This window comes from Microtus oregoni, unplaced genomic scaffold, assembly GCF_018167655.1.
Source record: "Microtus oregoni isolate MIOR12 unplaced genomic scaffold, Mior012 000011F_ref0000422, whole genome shotgun sequence".
Lineage (NCBI taxonomy): Eukaryota > Metazoa > Chordata > Mammalia > Rodentia > Cricetidae > Microtus > Microtus oregoni.
The window spans coordinates 18,580,724-18,607,287 of NW_024543070.1; the positions used below are offsets into that span (position 1 = coordinate 18,580,724).

The window sequence follows — 26,564 nt, forward strand, 5'->3', positions numbered from 1 at the left end:
ATTTGGTTTGTTTAGATGAAACTGACAAATTGATACAGAAAAGAAATAGATTAGTGGTTGCTGGAGACTGGAGGAAGAGGGATAGGAGTGACTCGTACGAGCATATTTCTCTTTGGAGGCTGGGGGATTGCTCAGCAGGTAAGAGTATTGAGCATGCAAGGCTGGCAGCTTGAGTCCGGATCCCATTTTAAAGCTGGAATCAATAGCTCGTGCGTGTAGTCTCAGCCCTTGTGGCTAGATAGGAGGCAGAGACATGACATGCCCGCCAAAGTTCTCAGACCTGCTAGCCTGGGGTATGTAGAACTGCCTCAAACAAGGTAGAAAGGCAAGAAACCACACCCAAGGTTGTCCCCTGACCTCCACATGTGGACTGTGTCACATAAATATGTCTACACATATGCTATATACACACATGCACAAAACTGAATAAACAAAGAAATACATTTTAAAAATTTTTTTGGGAATGGAGAGATGGCTCAGCAGGTAAGAGCACTGGCTGCTCTTCCAGAGGACCCAGGTTCAATTCCTAGCACATACATGGCAGCTCATAACTGCCTGTAACTCCAGTTTCATGGGATCTGACATCTTTACACAGATATACATGAAGGAAAACACAAATATGTATGAATTAAAAATAAACAAATTATTAAACAAGGTTTCTTTTTAGGGTGATGAAGATGTTTTGGAATTAAGGGTATGTGTACAACAGTCTAACAATGCTAAAAAAAAAACCTGAATTACTTCTTTTTTGTTTTTGTTTTTTGTTTTTTCGAGACATGGTTTCTCTGTGTAGCCCTGGCTGTCCTGGAACTCACTCTGGAGACCAGGCTGGCCTCAAATTCACAGAGATCCTCCTGCCTCTACCTCTTGAGTGCTGGGATTAAGGCAAGTGCCACCACTACCGTGCCCCGAAGTACATATTTTATTTATTTTCTGAAGGAGAGAGGATAAAGTCTTGCTGTGTAGACTGGCCTGGAACTCACAATGTACAGCAGGCTTTCTTTGAGCTTTCCTCTACCTTCTGAGTGCTGCAGTCAAAAGAGCGTGCTACCACAGTCCAGCTATTTTATTATTTTATTTTTTAAAATCATAATCCTCCTGCCTCAGCTTCATAGGTACTGGGACTATAGACATGTATACCTGAATTGAATTTCAAATTTTAAAAGGATTAATTTTATGGCATGTGAATTATGTCTCACTTTAAGAAAGCCGGTCGGGCAGTGGTGGCACATGCTCAGGAGGCAGAGGCAGGTGGATCTCAGTGAGTTCGGGGCCAGCGTGGGCTACAAAGCTCCAGGACAGCCAGGGCTACACAAGGCCACATGGGGTTACAACATCAAAGAAGAATGGCAGATGCTCAGGCAGTGAGGGCCGGCAAGACTCTCCCATTCCTTGGAGTTGTGAGAAGAGCACACTAGTTCTTTTCTTGCATAACCCAACTTGAGCATATATGATATAAGTGTGTGGACCTGTCTTACTATCTGTGGGATGAGAGGGTGAATTACTCAGTTCAGCTGAGAACAGAAGCAAGGACCTAGACCTGGTCACACTGGAGCTCTCTGAGGCAGGCAAGCACAGGGAAAGCTTAGTAACCTGGGACTCCACTTGACTCGTGCTATGTGCACACCCTCATTCCTTTCCTTAAAAAGAACTCTGCATTGATTTGGTTGCATTTGTTAGTTTAACTTTGTGTGTGTTTGTGTATGGGTATTTGTGTCCATGGAGGTTTGTGCAGGTCAGAGAGCTACTTGCCGGCGTCTGATCTCTCCTTCCACCATGGGTCCCGGGGTTCAAACTCAGACCATCAGTTTAGCGGTGAGAGTCTCTAACCCTGAACGATCTCAGAAGCCTGCATCCTATTTCTTTTCTTTTTTCATAAATATTAACAGAGATTAACTTTATTTATGTGTATGAGTGCTTTGCCATGTATTATGCACAGCACGCGTGTGGTGAGGATGAAATCCTTCTTCACTGGGAGAGCAGCCAGTGCTCCTAGCTGATGAGCCATCTCTCCAGCCTCCACATCCTATTTCTAACAATGCAGTTTGCCCCCTGAGAACCTTACCCACAATCGCTGTGCACACAGACCCTTCTCCAAACAAAGCACTTAGCCACCTGTTATCAACCTAAGAGCCCTGCCCGGACCAAGCTGCATGTAAACGCCACTCCAAATAACAGAATACGTTTCATTTTCCCTTAACCACTAAAAGACCAAGATACATTCTATTCAGTCCGGGTGTTAGGATGGGGGTGCTCGTGCGGCCTAGGTTGGTTTGGGGTACATGTGCCATAAGGCAAGCTGTGCCCTGAAAGTGAACTTTTGGGGGGAATTCCCTATTTAACCTCTTATGCTTATGCACAAGTGAGTATTACATAATTAAACCAAATGCATTATGACAAAGGACATGCACAGTAGGACAAAAAGACAAGTAACTTAACCTGTCAATCAAAACAGAACCACTCTCCCTATACCTCTTAGTAACCAAAGTCCTCTTTCTCTTGAACCCTGCAAAAGACAATCCCAAGCAATAATCAAGGTCCTCAAGCAGCTGTGTGGGCTGAATCGAGCATAGGAGCTGGAGTGGCACAGCTCGTTCCTGTGGCGCACTGTTGATCCGCACTGTGCAGTCTGTGCCATCCCTTGGCTTTGAGAAGAGGATCTCGTTATGTCGTAAACTCCGTGTGCCTTTACGTCATTCTTGAACAAGATGCCAAGGACCTGGAAACACACAGTCTAGACCCTAACTATCAGTAACGGTTTCCTTGGTACTGTCTAGGCAAAAAAGTCTGTGCATCATGTTGGCCATTCCAGCATGAGGCCTTCCTTCCTTCCTTCTTTCCTTCCTTCCTCCCTCCCTCTCTCCCTCCCTCCCTCCCTTTCTTCCTTCCTTCCTTCATTCCTTCCTTCCTTTTTTCGACACAGGGTCTTACTACAGAACAGCTAAGGCAGGTCTTAGGTTAGGCTCATATTGGGATAGCATTACCTCACCTTCACATGTCAGCGGAGATTCAAAGGGAATGGAAATATGCCTCACCTTTTCCTGAATAGGGTGGCAAAGAATTTTTTTTTTTTTTTTTTTGGTTTTTCGAGACAGGGTTTCTCTGTAGCTTTGGTGCTTGTCCTGGAATTAGCTCTTGTAGACCAGGCTGGCCTCGAACTCCCAGAGATCCACCTGACTCTGCCTCCCAAGTGCTGGGATTAAAGGCATGCACCACCACCGCCTGGCTGTGGCAAAGAATTTGAGGCCATCTTAATTCTACTTCAGGACTCACTGTGCCTATTTACCCTTGGATCCCTTGCTCATAGCATTTGCATTTCACTTGGATGGATATGATAGGAATTGAACTCATTTTAATACAAAAAGTATTAGATTTTGAGTTAAATCAAGGTTGGTGTATACTTGGAACCTTAGGGAGCACTCTCTGCTACCCATCCTAATCTGGGGTCTGCCACGTGCCTGGCGCTGAGCTGTATCAGCGTATTTGAACTTCAGTTCCCATTTTGGTTAATGAAGAACAATAAAACCTGCATCTCGCAGGATAAAACAATCTAAGAGATATGAAAAAGCTTTATACATAAGCTATAATGTTCTCTTTAATGATAGGCTGTTATTGTTGCCACTGTTGTGCAGAGTGGGGGAGAAGACCAGGTTGTGGCTCTGAGTCCCCTGCCTCAGAGAATGGCTCCTCGGCCTTATTTCACTCCTCAGTCCTGACGGCAGCCTGTTCCTGAGAAGCATGGTTAGGACAAGGAAGCGGAGTTCCTATGGCTTTACAATCAAGCTCCAGCCAGGGAAGATTTATTTCCCTATGGTGGCTCTAATGATGGTTCGATGAGACTCATAATTCCATAATGATCTCGGTGCCAGCGACTCCCTCCCTGGTTGTCTCTGTGGAGGCTGTGGGGAAATAGGAAGCCACAGTGGCTGAACAAACAAGAACGAGTTGCAGGTAGCCAGCTCCTTTTCGCCCTATCAGCATATGGAGTACTAAAGACGCTCCCGGGAAAAGCCACGTTCAGCTTGTCGCCGTCACCTGGCTGAGAGAGCCAGCACAGCAGCTCCTTTCCCTGAAATGCTTTCCTTTGTGCCTTTCATTTGTCTCCAGAGACAGGGTTTGTTTGCCTGAGTAATACCCTTTCTTACAGGCTTTCCCCCAAAGTGCCAGGCAGCCTAGGAATGTATAATGGGCCTTGTGCGTTTAATTCCGAAAGGAAGATCATTACTTGGAATGTTAAGTAGAGATGTAAAGCAGGGTCCCCTGTGTGATCTTGTACGTACCCGTGCATGTATTTGTGTGCTACTTGACTTTGCTCAGCCACTAATGTGATGCCTGCATAGCCAATAGGCACAGAAAAGAATAGAACTAATTGCTAAGGTAATTTTGCACTTTACCACGTGTCAGGCACTGGGTGGAACGCTTCCTAAGTGTATATACTCTCTCCCTCCCCTCTGTCCTCCTTTCTTTCTCTGAGGATCCAACCCAGACCTTGTGCATGCTATGTAAGTGTTCTATCACTGGCCTACATCTTTAGTCCTTTATTTTTAAGATTAAAAATATTTTTTTAATCACAGCTAAAATCTGTCCTGTGGTAGGAGATGCAGGGCACCTGTGCCGTGCACAGGGGAGGGAGAGGACGACCTGCAGGAGTCTGTTCTCCCCTTCCAGTGTGTGGGTCCCAGAGTCCAAGGTCAGGTTGTCAGGCTTGGTTGCTGCTGCCTTTATCTGCCAGAGACTGTCTTTCCAGTCTGCTGGGTACTGTTTTGAAGGATAACAGCAGAGGAGAGAAAGGTTCTCCGATCCTTAGCTTGCTGGCCCTGAACTATACTGGTATGCTCAGCTCCTGGACCCAATATGCCTGTGATTCCAGTAGGCACCTGTAGTAATACTTTCTCATTGAGACCACCAGCCTGCAAATCATGATATAGAGGCTTATTATTAATTATAAAAGCTCTGCCCTAGCTTAGGCTTGTTCCTAACTAGTTCTTATAAATTAGGCCGGGCGGTGGTGGCGCACGCCTTTAATCCCAGCACTCGGGAGGCAGAGGCAGGCAGATCTCTGTGAGTTCGAGGCCAGCCTGGTCTACAAAAAGCTAGTTCCAGGACAGGAACCAAAAAGCTACAGAGAAACCCTGTCTCGAAAAAATCCAAAAAAATAAATAAATAAATAAATAAATAAATTAAATTAACACACACATACATATATTCCCCCTGAGACAGGATTTCTCTCTGTAACAGTCCTGGCTGTCCTAGAACTAGCTCTATAGACCAGGTTGGCCTCAAACTCACAGAGATCTGCCTGCCTCTGCTTCCCACGTGCTGGGATTAAAGGCGTGTGCCACTACCGCCTGATTAACTCATATTTTTTTAATCTACGTTCTTCCACGAGGCTTGTTACCTCATCTCTCTACTGCCCACCCTGCTTTTTCTGGGTCTGGCTGGCAGCTTGGCCTCTCTTCTTGCCAGAGTTCTTTCTGCCCAGAGGTCTCACCTATACTCTCCTGTCTAGCTATTGTCCGTTCGTCTTTTCATTACACCAATCACAGTAATTCATCTTCACACAGTGTCAACTCTTTGACAACAGGCCCTGGTCTTTCTGAAACCCCCTGCCTGGAGATGCAGCCTTGGCTATTGTGGGAGGACAATCAAAGATTAATCCAAGGAGCAGGTGCAGCTGCCCAGTGGCCTGGTGTTTAGGACGTTTTCCAGGTTTGTATGAGTGGCAGGGTGGAAATTGTACAGAGCTTTGTCGGTCCATTGGGCCCAAATTATCTCAGGGCCTGTACCTCGAGGCCTGTAGGACAGAAAAAAGCCTGGCTCGAGTCTGAAGGAACTGAGTGAGGATGAGACAGTAAAATCTAGGTAGCCCCTCCAGTCAGAGGGAGGGTTTGGCTGTCTCTCATTGGCTGGAGGTACCCCCACATCACACCATGTCACTTAACCTATATAAGCTGATGCTCACAGTAATAAACTGAGTTCCTGCTTTGACTTGACTCCCTATCACATCTGATTGTCCTGCATCGTGGGGCTGTGGAATGGGCAGATAGTGCACTCACCTTTCCCTGGGGAATAAGGAGGCTAAGTAGGCCTAGCAACTGGCGCCAGAATGTGGGGTGACTGGTCCCAGGGCAAAAGCAGTCATCAAGGTGAATGGGCCCCATGATGGGTAAAGCAACTTCATACAAAAATGACCCAGTGCTTAAGGCACTGAGATATATGCATATGCTACTCTCCCGAGGCCTGGAATTGTCAGACCACAATGCCATCCAGACATGGGAGGATATAATTACCCTGGCCCCCTGGGTACCCACCAGGAATCTTTTCTCATGGGACACGTGGAACCGGGGTGGAGTCTCTGGCTAGAGAAAGGGAAAAACGCTTTTATATGCCCTCACCATTGGAGTTCTAGCCAACTATTATGGCCCTTAAGGCATGTTTTCACCCCGCTGCTCTGCCTCCCCCAGTGGCAGGTAACAAAAAGGTCAGAGACTGGGAGAGGTCTAAAGAATCTGAAAATAACCAACTGGCTAGAAGGGCAGGTGAGAAAGAGACAGGAGAGGAGCAAGAAAAGATCAAAGATTGGGAGAGGTCTGAAGAATCCAACAGTAACCAGTAAACCAAAAGAACGGGAGAAAAGGAGACAGATGAGGGGGAAGAACAAAAATGGGCACAGTTTACTGAAGAACAGTTCTGGGGGGAAGGAATGTCTGTGACGAGGAGTGGCCACCCCCTTATGCCCCAGCCATCCTGGAAAGGATAAGTAGGGGCCCCTTTAAGGGGCTTGCCTTGGGTTCCAGCAATCCCCTCAGTTTCACCTCACTGCAATTGATCTAAAGAACAGCTTTTTCTCAGTTCCTCGTCATGAGGATTGGGAAAAGTTCGCCTTTTCGATTCCCACAGTTAACTCCTTTTGACCTGACAAGAGATATGAATGGGCTGTTCTTTCATAGGAGGTGGCCAAATAGTTCATCCTTTTGCTAACAATATTACTATAGTATCCTCTCTTCTTATTTTGACAAAGATAATACCCTCCTATATGTTTATATGGATGATCTAATCGTTGGGCATTTGGAGGAATCAGGGCTAGCTCCCTGGGTAACAACTATTGTTGATATCCTCCAACAAGTTGGCTTTAAAATAGCCCCAAACAAAATACAAAAGGTATCCCCATTTCATATATCGGGATCCCAATTAACACTCACTTAAGCCAAAGTGAGTGGACCCCAATTAATTCTGCCTGAGCCTCTCACTTTATTGGGGTTACAAAAGATACTGGGGGAAATGAACTGGGTAAGGTCCTGATTGCCTGTGGAGACTGGGAGACTTGATGTGTTATATGATCTCCTAAAAGGAAGGCAGCCTTATGAGAACATTTCCTTGCCCCCTGAGGGCTGTCAGGCGCTCACTGATTTCTTCAATGAGCGCCATTAGGCTTCTTTGGTGAGATATAATCCTAACATTCCTATCCAAGGCTGGATATTATTAGGAAAAAAGACCATGCTGGCTGCCATTGTTCAGCAGTCACAACCACTAGAATGGGTACACACCACCCTGGGGCGGGGGGGACACTCTGAAGGGGCGTGGTCGATCAACACTCCCAGAGAGTCGATCAAATAGCTGATATGATCATAAAAATCAGGGAAACGTCCCTCTGATATTACAGAAAAGATCCCTCTAAATCAACAATTCCATTCAAAATTAAGGATTTAGAATGGGAGGCATTATTCTCGATTGAGCTTCGCCTTGGGGGGATTTCTGGGGACCCTGGAACCCACTTTGGGGAGTCCCGGTTAGTGAAGCTGTATCAAGAACTACACTGGAGAGTCCCCTTAGTCTTTTCTTCTAGGCAGCTGCCCCAAGCATTCACTGTTTGCACAGATGGCGGGAAAAATGGGGCCGCCTTTGTAGTTTTCCCTGCAATGGGGGACCAAGACAAAGATTACCAAAATTCTCCCTTGTGGGGGATCCGCTCAATATAAGGCAATGATGGCCGTATATATTGTCCTACAAGAGGTCCCAAAACCCTGCAACCTCTATTCAGACAGCTCTTATGTGGTGAACCTACTGCCACACTTACCCTATGCCTATTTCAGATTGGATGATAATCCTAGTTCTGCCTTGATGATACAACTCGGATCATTCTTAGAAGGAAGAAAAAGCCCCATATATATTCAACATCTCAGAGCACACCAAATCCTCCCTGGCCTCATTTCCCAGCTGTGGATGCTGCAGCTTCAGGGGTCTGTCTTGTAAAGGTCTCAACTCTGGCCATATAAAATGCTACCCAAATGCATGACTTAACTCATGTCACCTGGAGAGGACTCAAATACCTATCCTCAGATCCACACTACAGAATTAAAGAGAATTGTTCATACATGTAAGACTTGCCAACAGTTTCTCCGCATCCATCCTCCTCTTTTTACAAGGGCCGGGGGTGATCCCAAGAGGGTTAGGACCCAATATCATCTGGCAAACAGAGGTAGTACATTACCCTCCATTTGATAAATTAAAATATATGTTTGTGACTATAGACACGTACTCTAAGGCATGCTGGGCTACTGCTCACTGGGGGAAAAGGCAACCCATGCCAAAAGCCACTTCTTACAATGTTTTGCTACGTTGGGACTACCACAACAGGTCAAGACTGACAAGGGCCCCTGTTTTATAAGTAAAACATTAAAAGAATTCTTTCAAAGATGGAATATATCCCATACCACCGGGATCCCATACAACCCTCAGGGTCAAATGATTGTCGAAAGACATCACCAATATCTCAAAGAGGTCCTTATAAAACAAAAAGGGGGAGGAGTCTCCCCCCAACTACAACTGCAAAAGGTGTTATTAACCATCATTATTTTAAATTTTCAAAAATGAGATGAACAAAAGATTCCAGAAATATTGGGGATCTCTACCAATGAGGCCCTGCCTAAAGGTTAGGTGGATGGATCCTCTCACTAACCAATGGAGGGGCCCAGATCCCTTGTTGAAATAGGGCCGAGGATAAGGATGTGTCTTCCCAAACAAAGGAGAAACGCCTATATGGTTACCTGCTCACAACTTAAAATTTCTTCCCTCCCCTCAGGACAATGGGGAAAATCAAGATTATAGTGGACAACCCTTTAATTCAAACACAAGAAAAGAAAAATCACCACTGCCCAAGGAAGACTGACCCTTGAGGAAAGTGTTGCCTGTTTATCTAGTTCAGATGGGCCCTCCCGGCGGTAATCATGTTAACTCTTCTCACAGGGACCGAGGTCCAGGCTCCCACCAACCACAGAAGGTGACGTGGATCCTGTCGAGCTGGCACTGGAGGGATCCTAAACCAGACTTCTCAGATGACCACATCCTGGATGTGGTGGCCTGACCTGATGTTTGACCTCTATAATTTGATGCATAGGAGCTGAGACTTGGGGAACTGGATGTCGGAGATCCAAAGGGAGACCTGAATGCGGAGGCTCTCAGGGGTGCTCCCTACCCCAGGCATCTTACCCTAATGAGCCTGGGTGTTCTCATGTCTGCAGGAGACTTGCCCTCCTGCAGTCACCATTTTATGTATGCCCAGGCAACCGGACTGCCTGGCTATTAGAAACTGTGGGGTGGCTCTTGATTACTATTGTTCTTCCTGGGGATGTGAGCAGACTGGGCTGGACATAATTAGAAAAGACAGAGACTGCATTACATTATTTACAAAAGTGTTTGGATTCCTTAGCAAGGGTAACCTTACAAAATAGGAGAGGCTTGAACTTGCTATTTATGGAACAGGGAGGAATTTGCAGGGCACTTGGGGAAGAATGTTGCTTCTATGCAGACCATTCTGGAATAGTTACAAGAACCCTAGATGAGTTAAGAAAAAATATTGATGCATTTAAGTCAAGGACCCCCTATGAGACCTGGTTTAATTGGTCCCCATGGCTTACCACACTCATCTCCTCCCTAATTGGGCCGATGGCTATTTGTTTATTGATCTGTCTTTTTGGCCCATGTGTTCTCCAAAGGCTGTGACAAGCATTCCAAAAACAGATACAACAGGTACAACTTATGGCCCTTCGAGTACGTTATGATAGGCATCTCACCCCATGGATGAACTCTCAGTTTGAGGGTATCCAGGCCGAAACTTTGGATAGGGGTTGCCTTGACCTGTACTCTATCCCCAGTGGGCTATTCTGGTTTGGTGACTGGGGTAGGGGGTGGGATATAAGACAAAAGGGGGAGATGTTGGGCCAAAATTATTCATGGCCTGTACCTCAAGGCCTGTAGGACAGAGAAAACCCTGGTGAGTTTGAGGGAACCAAGTGAGGATGAGACAGCAAAATCTAGGTAGACACCCCTCCAACCAGAGGGAGGGCTTGACTGTTTCTCATTGGCTGGAGGTACCCCCACATCACACCATGTCATTTAACCTATATAAGCTGATGCTCACAGTAATAAACTGAGTTCCTGCTTTGACTTGACTCCCTATCGCGTCTCATTGTCCTGCATCATGGGGCTGTGGAATGGGTGGATAGCGCACTCACCTTTCCCTGGGGAAGAAGGAGGCTAAGGAGGCCCAGCAACAGTTGACTTGGTTCACCCCAAATATGAAACACAGAGTTCAACAATCTCAGCTAGTCAGACTGCTTTTGAGACAGGCTCTTATTTGTCCTGGGCTGTCCTCAGTCCTGCAGTGTAGCCAAGCGCAATCTCAACTTTCTGATAGTCATTCCTCTAGAATGTGGAATAGCTCAGAGATCTGCCTGCCTCTGCCTCCTAGGTGCTGGGATTAAAGGAGTGTACCACCACTGTGGGCTTTCTTTTCCTTTTCTAAAACACAGTTTTGATCTGCAGCCCTGGCTGCCTAAAACTCCCTCACTAGACCAGATTTGCCTTTTACTTGCTGGGATCAGCCTGCCTCTGCCTCCTAGGTACTGGGATTATGTGTGTGCCACCATACCTGGTTCTAACTAGTTTTCTTCTTCTTCTTCTTCTTCTTCTTCTTCTTCTTCTTCTTCTTCTTCTTCTTCTTCTTCTTCTTCTTCATTATTTTTAGATTTTTATTTATTTATTATTATTATTATTATTATTATTATCATCATGACAGGGGTTCTCTGTGTAGTTTTGAAGCCTATCCTGGAACTCACTCTGTAGACCAGGCTGGTCTCAAACTCACAGAGATCTGTCTGCCTCTGCCTCTTGAGTGCTGGGATTAAAGGCGTGCACCACCACCGCCCAGCTTTAGATTTTATTTTTATTTTTAACTATGTGTTGTGCTAGATAGTTAATTGTCAATGTGACACAAGCTAGTGTTATCTGAAAGGAGGGAACCTTAACTGAGAAAACGCCTCCATAAGATCCATTTGTAGGGCATTTTCTTAATTAATGACTGAAGGGGGAGGGGCCAGCCCATTGTGGTGCCATCCCAGGGTTGGTGGTCCTGGGTTCTATAAGAAAGCAGGCTGAGCAAGCCATGGGAAGCAAACCAGTAAGTAGCACTCCTCCATGGCCTCTGCACTTACACACTACACTTATACAATGGAGTTCTACACAGCAGAAAAAATAATGATATCTTGACATTTGCAGGTAAATGGATAGAGTTAGAAAACATCATTTTGTGTGAGATAACCCAGACCCAGAAAGACAATTATCATATGTACTCACTCATAAGTGACTTTTAAACATAAAGCAAACAAAACCAGCCCACAAATGACAATCCCAGAGAACCTAGACAACAATGAGGACCCTAAGAGAGACATGCATAGATCTAATCTACATGGGAAGTAGAAAAAGACAAGATTTCCTGAGTAAATTGGGAGCATGGGGACCATGGGAGAGGGTTGAAGGGGTGGTGAGAAGCAAGGAAGGAAACAGAGAAAAATGTATTGCTCAATAAAAATCAATTAAAAAAAAAAGAGTAGTGTTCTGGCTTTGCTTCCCCACTGCTGTGACAAACACCATGACCAGGAGCAACTAGGGAAGCAAAGGGTTAATTTCATCTGACACTTCAAAGTCAGGGTCTTTCAGTGAGAAAGGATGGGGCAGGAACTCAAGCAGGAACTTGAGCAAAAAGAACCATGAAGGAATGCTGCTTTGGTCTTGCTCCTTGGCTCATGCTCAGCTAACTTTCTTACGGAGCCAAGCCTGGCTGCCTAGGGATGGTGCCACAGTGGGCTGGGCCCTCCTGCATCAATACAAGACATGGCTACAGGCTCCTTCTTTCCAAGTGACTCCAGGTTGTGTTAAGTTGATAATAAAAACTAACAGGCCATCTCTCCAGCCCCTTGACTGGGTCTCTAGAAAATATATGTCTGTGTGTATATAGATATACACTCACATACATATTTATATATGTATCTTTTACTCTATGCATCTAATTATAAAATTATTAGAAAATAAACCAGTGGTAAAGTGCATAACATTTTGTGCCATATCCTGTATGTGAACGGAGAATATTAACTTGTATACACGTGTAGGCATGTCTGTGTGCTGAATGTGTAAGCTGCACTCAGGAGTGTGGGTGTTTGTGTCAGACTGTGGGGCTTTCTGTCAGACTGTATTTTCCATGAGAGGCTCTCATGGTGTAGCTTATCATTCATGTTTTCTTTTTCTTTCTTTTTTCTTCTCTCCTCCTCCTCCTCCTCCTCCTCCTCCTCCTCCTCCTCCTCCTCCTCCTCTTTTTCTTCGACAGGGTTTCTCAGTGTAGCCCTGGCTGCCCTGGGAGTTGCTCTGTAGATCAGGCTGGCCTCAGTTTTCCAGTGCTGGGTATAAAGCATGTGCCACCACAACTGGCCTCTTCACTTTTTTTTTTTTTTTTTTTTGGCAGGATGTTGACACAGATACCATGGAGAGATGATGGTCTCTTTGACTGAGTGCTGACCACCGGGATTCTGGCAATCAAAACTGTCTGGAAGAAGCAATACTATGTAACTTCTGAGGCTAGCTCCTAAACACCATCCCCTTTAACGCCTTGATCGGATGGGACGCTTGTAGATGGATTTTTCTGTCCCCCTAGTCAGCTCCCGGATCATGACAGGAAGACTTACTAATTATAAAAGCTCAGCCACTAGCTAGCTCTTATATTTTATTCTATGTGCTGCCGCGAGGCTCGTTTTCCTCACCTGTGTACTGCCCATTCTGTAAGCTCAGCATCTCCTGGTGTCTCCTTGTGTCTCCACCCTTCTTCTTCCCAGTGTCTTCTGTGCCTAGAAATACTGCCTAGCTATTGGCCATTCAGCTTTTTGTTAAACCAATGAGACTGACACATCTTCATAGTATACAAAAGATTATCCCACAACAGATGCTAGGTTTGTGAAACAGCCTCTAATCTGTAGGAAGGGCGCTATGATGTGGATGTTTGTCCTCTCTGTTGAAACTTATTTACCATTATAATGGCATTAAGAGGTGGGGGTCTAGGGAATTACTAATGCTTTTGTTGATGGAGTGGACTAGTCATACTAGCGTGTGTTGTTACAAGCAAGTCCTCCCCTCCTGCCTTGCTCATTCACACATATTCATTACCTTTACACCTGAAGGAAGGAATGATGCAGTCTGGAGGTCCTCACCATACATCATCTCTTCATTTTGAACTTCCAGCATCCAGAACCATAAATCAAGTAAATTCCCACTCATTACAAATGACCCAGTCTGCGGTATTCTGTTATAGCAATGGAAAACGGATTTAAGAGGCCAGGCAGCTACTTGGAGCGGTTTGTCAGTGTCCTAGGTGACAGCACCTGCTGAGACTCCAAGCAACAGCCAGTGCTAACTGCCAGCCCCATGATTGAACATCTTGCCTTTGTCATGCCATCCAAGTTGGCAATGCATGGAATAGGGTTGATGCTTCTCTGTTGCCTCCTGCCCAAACTGCTAAATAAATTATTGTTGTTTTAAGACACTCATCAGAGGATGCTTTTTCATGCAGCAGTGAGCAACTTGAACAGGGCTAAAGCTGTGTCTGTCCTTGGCGTGTGTGCATCCTGCAGTTCCAAGCCTCTGCGGGCGCCCGCAGGCGGTGCATTTTGTCAGATGTCTGTGTATATGAATAGCTGTGTGGATGAGGTCCTTCTGTTGACAGAGCCACAGTTCTTGGAGCTTTGCTTCAGCCTCAGTGGGATGTTGTTTGGGGAAAATACTTTGAAATCTTGTCTGTCTTCTGGGTCGCCTTTTTTTCAGTGCGTTCCCTTTGAACCAGAAAGGCTTATTTAGCTGAGAGTTAGTTCAGTTTAAATTTACTGACCTTCCTCTGGTTGCAGAACCTTGGAGCTACCAAAGCCTTCTCTCGCGTAGGAGCCTGCTGTCGAGAAACCCTCACACCCCTTTCATAAGGACTCAAAATATTGTGCCGTTTTATTCCTCTTCCTGTTCTTTGAGGTCTTCAGCAATGCAGTTTCTGAGTTTCTGGGTGTAGAAACTAGGATTAAATAGGAAACTTGGTTTTATTTTTACTTTTAATTATATTTATTCATTTAGTCGTGTGTACGTGCACACATGTGTGGGCACGCTGGTGCCACTCACGCAAGTGCTGGTCAGAGGTACCTGTGTCTACTCAATAAACCTCTTGCGATTTGCATCCGTGCGGTCTCGGCCTGTTCCTTGGCGTTGGGGAGGTCTCCTCCCGAAAAGAGGTCCTCGTCAAGGGTCTTTCACCCTGCCCCCAGAATAATGCTGCCCACATCCACAGTGGGTCTTCTGATTTTAAACACTGCGATAGTCTGAATGTAATTGGCTCCTATAAACTCATAGGGAGTGGCACTATTAGGAGGTGTGACTTTGTTGGAGTAGGTATGGCCTTGTTAGAGGAAGTGTGTCACTGTGGAGGTGGGCTTTGAAGTTCATATATGCTCAAGCCACACCCAGGGTCTCAGACCACTTCCTGTTGCCTACATATTAAGATGTGAAACTCTCAGCTACTTCTCCAGCACCATGTCAGCCTGCATGCTGCCACCTCCCACCATGATGACAATGGACTGAACTTCTGAAACTGTAAGCACTCCAATGAAGTGTTTTCCTTTGTAAGAGTTGCTGTGGTCATGGTGTCTTTTCACCTCAATAGAAACCCTAAGACAAACACCTTTAGAGATACATCCAGAAATTCATAACCTAGATGATTCTAAGTCATGTGAAGTTGATGATGGAGAGTAACTGCCACGTCCCTTAAGGTACTGAGTAGTACTGGCTCTCAGTTAGCCCTGTCACTAGCAGGGTAAACAGCAGGCACTCTGCAGTGTGTTGCAAAGCCCCTGCTGGCAGCGTAGGTATCAAATGCAGTTCTCACTTTACTTTTTGGTTTTCTGAAATAGACTGTGTAGCTCAGATTGATGTCAAATCTGTGATCCTACTCCCTCAGCCTCCTAAGTGCTGAAATCCAATCTATTATTCCCAGCTTTAACTGCATTTTTGACTTGCAATATTTTTGACTTACTAAGGCAGTGTGACAAAAGGTGGCATTTTTCCTGGGTCCACCACATCCCACTGGTCTCCTGAGTTTGCCATAGGAGAGTAAGCTGTTGTCTGTTTTTTTCTCATCTGGAACCCACGGAAATGTTTTATCATTTCTCATTAACCGGCACTGCCCACTCAGCTACTTCTCAGGAGTTCATTCTCCCTTCTTAGCTGCTGCCCAAGGCTTTGCTCAGTGACTGTAAAGTCAATTTCCCACCTGATTGACATAAACATAATTAAGAAAGTAAATCGAAAGCTGGAAGCTCACCTAATATATGAAGAAGGGAAAGGAATTCTAGAAACAAGTTTATTGTTATCATCTTGGGGAATATTTGCCGTTTGAGGACATTGCTGACTTGGATTATCTTTTTCTTCACTCACAAATGGCCTAGAATTACCTGTCACTATTTTATTAGTCAGGTTTGATGGGTCTGTACATGTGGTATAGTACCAAGAAAACATGACTTTGAAGGTACCCCATCTACTTGGAATCCCCACTTCTACCATTTTCATTCTGTAACCTTGTATAAATCCTTTATCCTATCGTAGTTAAAGTTGTCAACTTGACACACCTGGGAAGAGGGAACCCCAGTAGAGGAACTGCCTCCAGCAGACTGACCCATGGGTATGTCTGTGTGGCGTTTTCTAGATTGGCAGTTGGTGAAGGAGGGCCCAGACCACAGTGGGCAGTACCGTTCTTAGGAAGGTGGGACTGAGCTGTATCAGAAAGGTAGCTAGGCACACCAGAGGAAGACGGAGTAAGCAGCATCTCTCACCTGTCTTTGCTTCAGTTCTTGCCCCAAGCCCCTGGCCTGACTTTGTTGGATGAACTGTAACCTGTAAGTCACCTAGGCCCTTTCTTCTCCAAGTCGCTTTAGGTCAGTATTTTCTCACAGCAACAGAAAGCAAACTAGAACATTCTCTTTGAGCTTTGCTCTATTTTTAGGGAAAGAGGACAGCAATTCTAATCTTGTGAAATTATTGTGTGTGTGCATCACTCGGCAAATATACCTTCCGTGGTATGGCAGGATAGAAATGCGGCGACCTATCTTTAAAATAATTTATTTTAAAAAACACACTCAAAAGATAATTCTATAAAGCGAGTGACTTACAGGTGCTCTATTTTGCATGAATTTTTCAAAGGACTATTTCTTGCTTGCTTGAGATTCATTTTGTGTCATAAACTGAGTCATAACATCGTGATTTATATTTACCTCCCACCCCCTCAAGTTTCTTTCTAAAGATCTTTACGCTAGAAAGAAATTACGATCTTGGGAAATTAAGCAAGAAACTTAAGTTCTAGGTGAGAAACAAGTCCAGGCCCACGGGTATCTCTTTTTAGACACTGCTCCCAGCGGAGGGACAAGAATAAACTTCAACATTAGGGCGGAGGGAAACGCTAGGGGCGGGGCTTAGCAGCCGGGGAGGGCGGGGCTAACAGTGCCGCGTGGGGCGTGAGCTGCCGGAGGCTGTTCTGGCAGGTTACCATTGGGCAAGACTGAGGATGACGCAATAGCCACGCGCCTAAAGGTTCAGGCAGCCGCTGCCGCCGCGTTTGCGCAGGAGGAGCTGGTTGCCGCAGCAGCCGCCTGGAATTGTGGGGGTTGTGTCTGCCCCTCGGCTGCGGTGGAAAGCCGAAGGTAGGGGAGGTGGGGGCCCCGGGCCCTGGAGCGGAACGCAGGGCGGACGGTTCCGGCCCGGCTTCCTGCCGTTAGCGGCCTCGTCCCTGCCGCACTCCCCGCGCCCTCCCACAGTGTTCCGGGTCCCACCACTTCCATCTCAGTGCTTCGCGGGCGAGACGTCCAACTGCGCCCTAGGCTGGCAGCCCCAAAGCTGTGCTCCGTCATTTTCCACTTAGCGACGCCGTGAACCTCTCCTGAGCCAGAAGAGGGGGCAGTGGCTTTGGACTGCACATCTGTTTTGAGTTTCCATCTTTAGTCTCCCCTTTCGGCCTCAGTTTTCCCACATCTGTCCAAAGAAGTGGGTGAATTACGTGTTGCTCCCAGAGATACATCCAGAGTTGACATTGTGGTAAACTGGTCGGCAACCTCCCTAGTCTCTTGACATGAAATCGTCTCCTATTCCCTTATTATATCTCTCCTTTTGCGTGTTTTCCTTTGCACTGGTAGATGTAAAACTTGCCTTTAATGCACAGGTTATAAGGTTGTGGACTTGGTTGTGATTTCAAATTACTTTGTGCTTAATCTTTAGGCTTCTCCCAGGAACTTTAGATTAAGTAGCGTATGGGCACCTGCTCACATCTCAGGTGTTTCCATTCAGGTGATCCTTTTGATGGGTAAGGACTGGATTACAGAAATTTCCAACAAGTGAGAAGCCAGTAGGAACTGCTTTGCACTATTAGATGCCTTTATATATTGACGAGGGCTGGATTTAGCTCAATTGATGAAGCCCTGAATTCGATTCCTACCATCGCATAAACCAGGCATATATATATATATATATATATATATATGTATATACACACGTTATAGTGTGTGCTTATAATCCCAGCACTAAGGAGAAGCATCAGAAGTTTCAGTGTCATCCTTAGCTACGCAGTATTCCAGCTCGGCCTGGAAGACTTGAGTCCCTTTACGTATCTAATCTCTCTGACCCATATGTAACGTCAGTTTCTAAATGCATTTATAATGCTTGCCTTACATTCAAATCCAGCTGGCTCTCCCATCTCAAACAAAACACAACTGCAGACTGCTTTGCGGGAATGATTAGATTAGCCCGCGATAGGTAGACGAAGAAAATGAATCCTCAGTGTTTTGCAGGAGAAGAAACTGATATGTTTCCAAATACTAGCAATAATTGTTTTGGGAGTGTGAGAGATTGTGGGTGTGCACAAGCATTTTTAGCTTTACATTCAAAAAAATTTTTCTTTCTGATGTATGAACAGATTTAGGGATTAGATAAAATTTTAATGGGAACCATAATGTAATATTAGGATTGCTATTTGTGTAATATGGGTCAGAAATTGGTCAGCGTTTTCCACTGGGTCTTGGCTCTTGGATACTTAAGATGTTGCTGCCATACCAGATTTATCATAACCTTTCATTCAGGTAGTAAATTCAGTCAGTGTATTAATGCATGTGTTGTTTAAGTGAAACGGGCAATAGAAAAGACTACATATTTTGCTGATAATGGGAGTGGAGAATGTGTTAGTAGGCACATGACAGCTCAGAAATAAAAATTGCATGGTATCTGATGTTGTTTTATTCCTCTTTCCTGTTGTTTTTTTTGAAGGCTGTTTCATCTCTACTGAGGCCAACTTTGAGCCCCAGTTTGTCTCATGACAGGGAAAAAGGCCAATTAAGTGAAACTGAAAAATAACAAAATGGATTTTGAAATAACAAACACACTAGAGCCTCCAATTTCCTTCTCCTGTTCTCCTTTCAGTGGTGTGTGTAGGTGTTGCCTTGGGGGCTGGAGGTGGGCATCATCTGAGTGATATGGCTACTGTCCAAAGCAGCTTTGAAAAATCTATAACCAGAAATAATTTTTGGAGATTAGTCTCATTAACATCTGACACTATTTCTTTCTTTCTAAAAACTCTTTAAGTGGCACATGGCTATAAAACCTTGACACTGACCTGTTTTCAGATGAATTATTATTGTTGTTGTTGTTTTGTTTGAGAAGGATCTCAATTGTAGCCTTTATTGTCCTGAAACTCAATATATAGACCAGGTTGGCTCAAACTCAGAGATCCTCTTGAGTGCTGGGACTAAAGGTGTGCACCACCACCTGCCTCCACTTTCTCTATCCTAAATAAAACTGTTATGGAGGCTGTCTTCTAGTCCTTGAGAAAGCCTTTCTTCAGAGAACCAATTTAAATGTTCTATTTTGGTTTTGTTTTTTAAAAATGACACTGTCTTCTTTGTAGCCTAGGCTAGCCTTAAACTTGCTGTGTAGCCCAGGTTGGCCTCAAACTTGTGACCTTTCTGCTTCATCCTACCCAAAGGGCAAATGAGGTGTTTTCTTTTTTTGAGATAGACATAATGGGTTTTTGAGTGTAGTAAAGAGTTATTGGCCATATGACCATGGACAGTTTTTCACTGCTTAAGATGGGAATATTATTTAAAAGCATGGTTACGTGAAGTGATGTACATGCCAACCAATGCAAGGGAAGTTTTTGGGCTTGCTTTTTTTTTTTTTTAAATACCAGAGCTCAAACCTTATGACCTTGTCCATGGCAGACACACTCTACAACTGAATCACATCCTACTTTGAACATTTGCTGTTAATGAGAAAATTTAGAGCATAGATATCTATAAAGGGAAGCTGTACCTTTTCCCCAGCTAGGTAGATCTTTTTGATTCTTTCTCATGTTTATATATTTATATACTGACTTTATCCTACTTAGAACTATTATGGAGCCATCTGCTAGCCCTTGACTCAGCCTCTCTACAGAGAGCCAGTCTGAACACTTTTTTAAGTTGTTTGAGGTCAGGGTTTCTCTGTAGCTTTGGAGCCTGTCCTGGAACTAGCTCTTGTAGACCAGACTGGGCTTGATTGAACTCACAGAGATCCACCTGCCTCTGCCTCCTGAGTGCTGGGATTAAAGGTGTGTGCCACCACTGCCCTGCTAAATCTGAATTTTACAATGGTTGTTCCTTGGTTGTAGGATCCTGATAATTTTGCTAGGGCCCCCCGCTGGTGTTTCTTTATGCTCTGTAGCACAGATATTTCTAGTTTCTAGATTGGGTGTCAATTTGGAGACCCATCCTTGTGGTGCTAATCTTTTTCTCTTTCTAGCGAGGATGAATACTTGATCCTTCTCTGAGTTGGTCTTAAGCTTCAAGCTTTAGTCCTCATAGTAGACAGCTTCATATTTTAATTACATGTGGTCTGAAGAGGAAATAGTCTGCCCTCTGGTTTTTTTAATTTTATTTATGGATTTTACTCATATAGCCTGTTATTCAGATGATGGGCCCTCCTAGTTCATGTCGTCCACAATAATAGTTTATCTTTGGGACAAAAGGTTTATAAGAGACTCGGGTTGTTGAGGTGCATGGATTCTTCTTGGCTTGTGAGGAGTCTCGACACTGTCACTTGTGCAGACTTGTTCCTGGAGTTAGGAGACTCCAGTGGAGAGGGAACCACCTTGGGGTTCCAGCAGCCGCTGGTAGTTTCATTTCTGGTGCGTGATAAGCTGCCCTGCAAGAGAAGCTTCTGGGAGAAAGGTTCATTTTGGCTCACAGTTCTGAGTTACAGTCCTCCATTTGGGGAAGTTGAGACAGAAAATTGAAGCTGCCAGTCACATATCCACAGTCAAGAGCAGAGAGAAGTGAATGCCTTCTTGCTTACTTGCTCAACTCACTCTTCACTGTTCATGGTCCAGACCGTGAAATGAGTGCTGTCTGTAGGAGGCACAGAGATCTTTGTGTTCACAGATAAGCCCTAGGGGATAGCCTGGTGACCTTTACTCTATCAGTGTGGCTAGATACTTTTCGGACGCCAGATCCTCCCCCAGACTCTTATTGTAAATTTGTTTTCCCCCATTCAGTCTACAGAAACTACCTTCATGGACTTTACGAAGAGTTTCAACATAGTCACATCTGATACATACTTAGCTGACCTTGTTCTTAAAGAGATCTACATATGCTTTGTTGTGAAGGCAGGATTGAGTTAATTATCACCAGAATACGTTTTTCAATCAAATTCTGCTGTGCTTAAATACACCTAAAATAAAACTACTTGGGGCCGGACTCCAGAAGTTTTTTTTTTTTTTTTTTTTTTTTTTTTTTTTTTTTTTTTTTTTTTTGAGACAGGGTTTCTCTGTGGCTTGGAGCCTGTCCTGGAACTAGCTCTGTAGACCAGGCTGGTCTCGAACTCACAGAGATCCGCCTGCCTCTGCCTCCCGAGTGCTGGGATTAAAGGCGTGCGCCACCATCGCCCGGCTCGGACTCCAGAAGTTTAACCCCAGCCACTGAGTTGTGTTGAATCAAACTGCCTTCTTGCCTTCTGGGGATTGTCACTCTGCCGTCTGGAGGTCATAGAGAATGTGAGTTGTCCACATTCAGAGTGAGTCTTGCCACGTCAGTTAACCCAATTAAGAAAATTCCTCCTGGGGGCTGGAGAGATGGCTCAGCGGTTAAGAGCATTGCCTGCTCTTCCAAAGGTTCTGAGTTCAATTCCCAGCAACCACATGGTGGCTCACAACCATCTGAAATGAGATCTGATTCCCTCTTCTGGCCTGCAGGCAGACACACAAACAGAATATTGTATACATAATAAATAAATATTTTTTTTAAAAAAAGAAAATTCCTCCTGGACCTGGAGAGATGGCTCAGTGGTTAAGAGTGTTTGCTGCTCTTGCTTAGAACCTGAGTTTGATTCTCACAGTTTAGCAATTAAGAGCACTGGCTGTTCTTCCAGAGGACCTAGGTTCAGTTCCCGGCACACTTGGTGGCTCACAACCATCTGTTACTCTAGTTCCAGAGGATCTTATCCCTCTTCTGACTTGCGAGAGCACCAGTCAAGCACATACATATATGTAGACAAAACACTCATACACATAGAAGTAAAAAAAAAAAAAAGCTTTAAAGAAAGAACAAAATTGCTTCCCATTCAAACTCACAGGCCAACCTGGTATACTTGCCCCTTACTTTCCATGGTGATTCCAACTGTGCCAAGCTGACAATGAAAACTATCACACACACAGCTCATAGACAAGGGTGTGGTTATGCTGGCTGTCCATCTTCCCTGAGCCACCTATATTGTCCTTTGCTTTGTTATTGAGAAGGAAATAGTCAATAGTATTTTGTGTCAAGGCTTTAAAGGCGAGGGACAGGGAGCTTTGAGCTTAGGGCTGTGCAGTGGAAACTGCCAGTCTTAGGGATACTGCTGAAGGGCTATGTCTATCATGTCGGCATCACTCTTTTGTGAGCTATGAATGCCTTCACTCATCTCTCCCCAAAGAAAAGAGTAACCACTCCAGTTTTCTCAGGGTAGATGTAGAAGAAACTTCTTTCAGGGCCCAAGCCAGGAAAGCCCAGGGCAGATGGAAACAGTTGCTCATCCTCTCCATGACCAGTACACAAACCCAACACCATGTCCATATACAACTAAGCCTACCATTTTGGGTTCATCAAGTGTTTCTCAACCTTTTATATGTGTGAGTGCTTCGCCTGCATGTATGTATTATGAACTGCTTGCATGCCTGGTGTTGGCATGCAAGGTCAAAAGAAGCCATCTCTCTGGTTCCCACATGAATTTTAATACCATAGATATTTGGTATATTTGTTTGTGTTGTGGCATTTTGGATGACCACAAATCATTGTGCTGCTTAATATTTCTCTGAAACCGAAAGCTAGTCACAATTTAATGTTTTTCTAAGAGTTGCTGGGGACATGGTGTTTCTTCAGAGCAATAGAAACCCTAACTAAGACAGTAGATCTAATAATTTTTACTAAGGAAGAAGCAAGGGGTAGAGGCACATGTTTAGTTACATCTACATGGGAGGCTTGCTTTGAGTTATAGACAAGCCTGGGCAGATAGCAAGACCCTGTTTTTAAAAAAAGCTTGTTGCAGTCAGGAATTAAAGCCAGCTCACACTTTTTCTTGCCTTGTTGGTTGTACTGTGTACTCGCCCTGCTATGGGTTAGCAGTCATCAACAGGATAGTCAACCATCCAATTCGCTTTTTTCAAGGCCTTTTCGTGTGTCAGGCCCTGTGGAACATATTGGGAGACATTAAAGTGAAGTATTCCAGATGTTAAGGAGCTCACTGTGGTTTTCAAAGACGAGGTTGTTTTATGACTAATGCCTTATTCATCCTTTACTGTTTTGGGGTCTCAGTCTGCCCTCTCCTCCTCCCTATCCCGTTCCGTCCCTCTACTCCCTCCATTCTTCCTCTTTTTCTTTTGAGACAGGGCTCGATGAACTCCAGCTTTTAATTTTTTAAAAATTATGTATATGAGTGTTTTATTTGCATGAATGTGTACCAAATGTATGTCTGGTGCTCAAAGCGGCCAGAAGAGGTTGCTGGGTACCCTGGGACTGGAGTTATAGTTATGAGCTACCATGTGGTGTTGGGAATTGAACCTGGGCCTTCTGAAAGAACAGCAAGTGTTCTTAACTGCTAAGCCATCTTTCCCACCCTTGACTTTAACATTTAGATGTTTATAAAATAGACATTTATGTTTTACTTATGAATGTTCTTGGTATTTCAAAACAGAAACTGTTCTTTTTAAAGTTGATGGTGACTGTTGCCTTTAAGATGGACAAGCCGGCAGTGATGGTGCATGTCTTTAATCCCAGGATTTGGGAGGCAGAGGCAGGCAGACTCTGTGAGTTTGACTGGGATTAAAGTGTGCATCACCACCCCCTGGCGGCAGAATTTTATAATCCCAGCACTTGGACTCTGAAGTTGGGGAGGATCATGAGCTGCAGGTCAGCCTGGAACCATGTTTCCAAACTCCAGAACAATGAAAGCAGGTTCTTTTCTTAAAGTCCTTATGCTAGTAAGAGAGTTAAAAAGAAAAGAAATGACAGTAGAGGAGGAGGTGGGAGAGGTAATTCTACTTGAGCTCCTCTAAAGAGACTACAGTTGCCTTTGTTCTTATTGTCTGTATTCTAAACTTTGGACTTGCGAGGTGTTTTGATTGGCCGTCTGCTCTGCTAGTGCTCTGAGGGCCGTCTGCTTTCACGGCTGAGTCTGTTTTCCCAGACTGGACATTGGAACCTCTGGGTAGTTACTGTCTGATGTTTAGCCCAGTTTACATTTCATTGTCTACAGAGATGTGGGGAGGGGCATGCTTCTGAGGTCTGCTCTCTGTCCAGGAAGCTTACCAAGGAGCGTCTTTGTTATGCCTTTTACTTGTCAAGTCTCATCATCACTGACAAAAGCAGCAGTACAGTTGGTGACCATCTTCACTTGTCGGTCATCCTCCTCTCTCCCGAGTCATTTGCCCCTTCTGCTTTGTATGTTCAAGAGTTCTAGACCTGAAGGAAGAACCTGGCATGCACCTAAAAGGTGTGGTGAGAACTTTAAAGTGGGCATTTCATTTTATAGTTGAAAATGACCTTGAGCTTTTCAAAGCTTTTTTTTAATTTTTTGTTTTTTTTTCTTATTTATTTATTTATTTATTTATTTAGGATTTCTGCTTCCTCCCTGCAACCGCTTCCCATTTCCCTCCCCCTCCCCCGATCAAGTCCCTCTCCCTCATCAGCTGGAAGAGCAATCAGGGTTCCCTGACTTGTGGGAAGCCCAAGGACCGCCCACCTCTATCCAGGTCTCCTAAGGTGAGCATCCAAACTGCCTAGGCTCCCCCAAAGCCAGTACGTGCAGTAGGATCAAAAACCCACTGCGATTGTTCTTGAGTTCTCAGTATTCCTCATTGTCCGCTATGTTCAGCTAGTCCGGATTTATCCCATGCTTTTTCAGACCCAGTCCAGCTGGCCTTGGTGAGTTCCCGATAGAACATCCCCATTATCTCAGTGTGTGGGTGCACCCCTCGTGGTCCTGAGTTCCTTGCTCGTGCTCCCTCTCCTTCTGCTCCTGATTTGGACCTTGAGATTTCTGTCCGGTGCTCCAATGTGGGTCTCTGTCTCTGTCTCCTTTCATCGCGTGATGAAGGTTAATATTCATGAGGATGCCTATGTGTTTGTCTTTGGATTCACCTTCTTATTTAGCTTCTCTAGGAACATGAATTATAAGCTCAATGTCCTTTATTTGTGGCTAGAAACCAAATATGAGTGAGTACATCCCATGTTCCTCTTTTTGGGTCTGGCTTACCTCACTCAGGATAGTGTTTTCTATTTCCATCCATTTGTATGCAAAATTCAAGAAGTCTGATGTGGGAGTGATTTCTTATTAATAAAGAAACTGCCTAGACCCATTTGATAGGCCAACCCTTAGGTAGGCGGAGTAAACAGAACGGAATGCTGGGAGAAAGAAGCTGAGTCAGGGAGTCGCCATGATTCTCCCACTCCAGACAGGCGCAGGTTAAGATCATTCCTGGTAAGCCAGCTCTTGGGCTACACAGATTAATAGAAATGGGTTAGATCAATATGTAAAAGCTAGCCAATAAGAAACTGAAACTAATGGGTCCGGCAGTGTTTAAAAGAATACAGTTTCCGTGTAATTATTTCGGGTAAAGCTAGCCGGGTGGCGGGACACAGCCCACCGCTCCGTATTTCAACAGAGTGGCGCCCAACTGGCTGTTTTAAAATGCCGGCTTTCTGGGCTGTGCCGCCATTGCGATCTCTGTCTGGCTCCTGTGGGAGACAGAGCTTTTGAATGGAGCATTTGGAGTAAAGCTCTACGGCTTGCTTGATGGCAATGTGGACTGCTGTGTGCCTGGAACTGTGTGTGGCTCAGGGGCACCAAATGGCTCTGAGGCAGGAGCAGCTTGGCTCAGCTCTGCCATGCTGAACTGTGCTGGTCTCAGGCAGGAACTACCGTAATTACCATAAAAACAGCGCATTTAAGGTTTCAACTGGGCAGGACACAGGCGGTACCGTATTACCTGTACATGGTGCAACTTAAGTTTTTAAGAACTGCTTAACATTTTAAGAAATGCTCCTGGATAGTAAAAAAATGTTAGAGATTCACAATAAAACAGATTCAGACATAAAATACCACACTGTTGGATAAATGTACGTAGGCTTAAGAGAGTGAAGAAAAAGAATATAGACAATAAAGTTAATGGTTTAAAAAAAAAGGTAAAGTCTTTAAAGAGACAGAGTACAGATAGTTAAGAGATTAAAAGAAATAAAGAAAAATAAGCCACGTAAAAATGGAAAATTCACAGAGAGTCTGGATTATGTACATTGTGCTTTCTTTAAAATTTTTGACTGTAAAGGAGCTAAGTACAGAGAGACATTTCATTACATGGGCTGCTAAGCTAAACCAGAATGGATATAAGGGTATTACGATTTCAAAATTTGGGTTTAAGAATATGATGCTTTGGAGAGGGTCTTCTTTTGTTTTCACAGAGGACCAAACCCTGTGGATTTCTTCTATTACAATTTGGTATGATAGACCACGCCCTCCTGAAAGGTTGTTGTGAACATCTTCAGAAAATTGCTTCGCTCAACTGCCAACTGAGATGAAACTAGCACACAGGTTATACCATGAAAGACCTAATTAACGACGCCCCCATTCAGCAGGAAGCAGTTTGGAGAGAAAAAACGGCGCCC

At 44.6% G+C, this 26,564-nt stretch overlaps 1 protein-coding gene across 2 annotated transcripts in view; it reads left to right on the forward strand.

The window, feature by feature from the left end:
• Positions 1-16,924: 16,924 nt before the first annotated feature.
• The window catches only part of LOC121453333 (nucleotide exchange factor SIL1-like), a 267,151-nt gene continuing 257,511 nt past the window's right edge, over positions 16,925-26,564 (forward strand). The window contains exon 1 of one of the 2 annotated variants that reach the window (XM_041660023.1): positions 16,925-17,054. The gene's annotated coding sequence lies outside the window, so the exon portion shown is untranslated. The remainder of the gene's footprint in view (positions 17,055-26,564) is intronic. The other variant, XM_041660024.1, reaches the window with a different exon arrangement.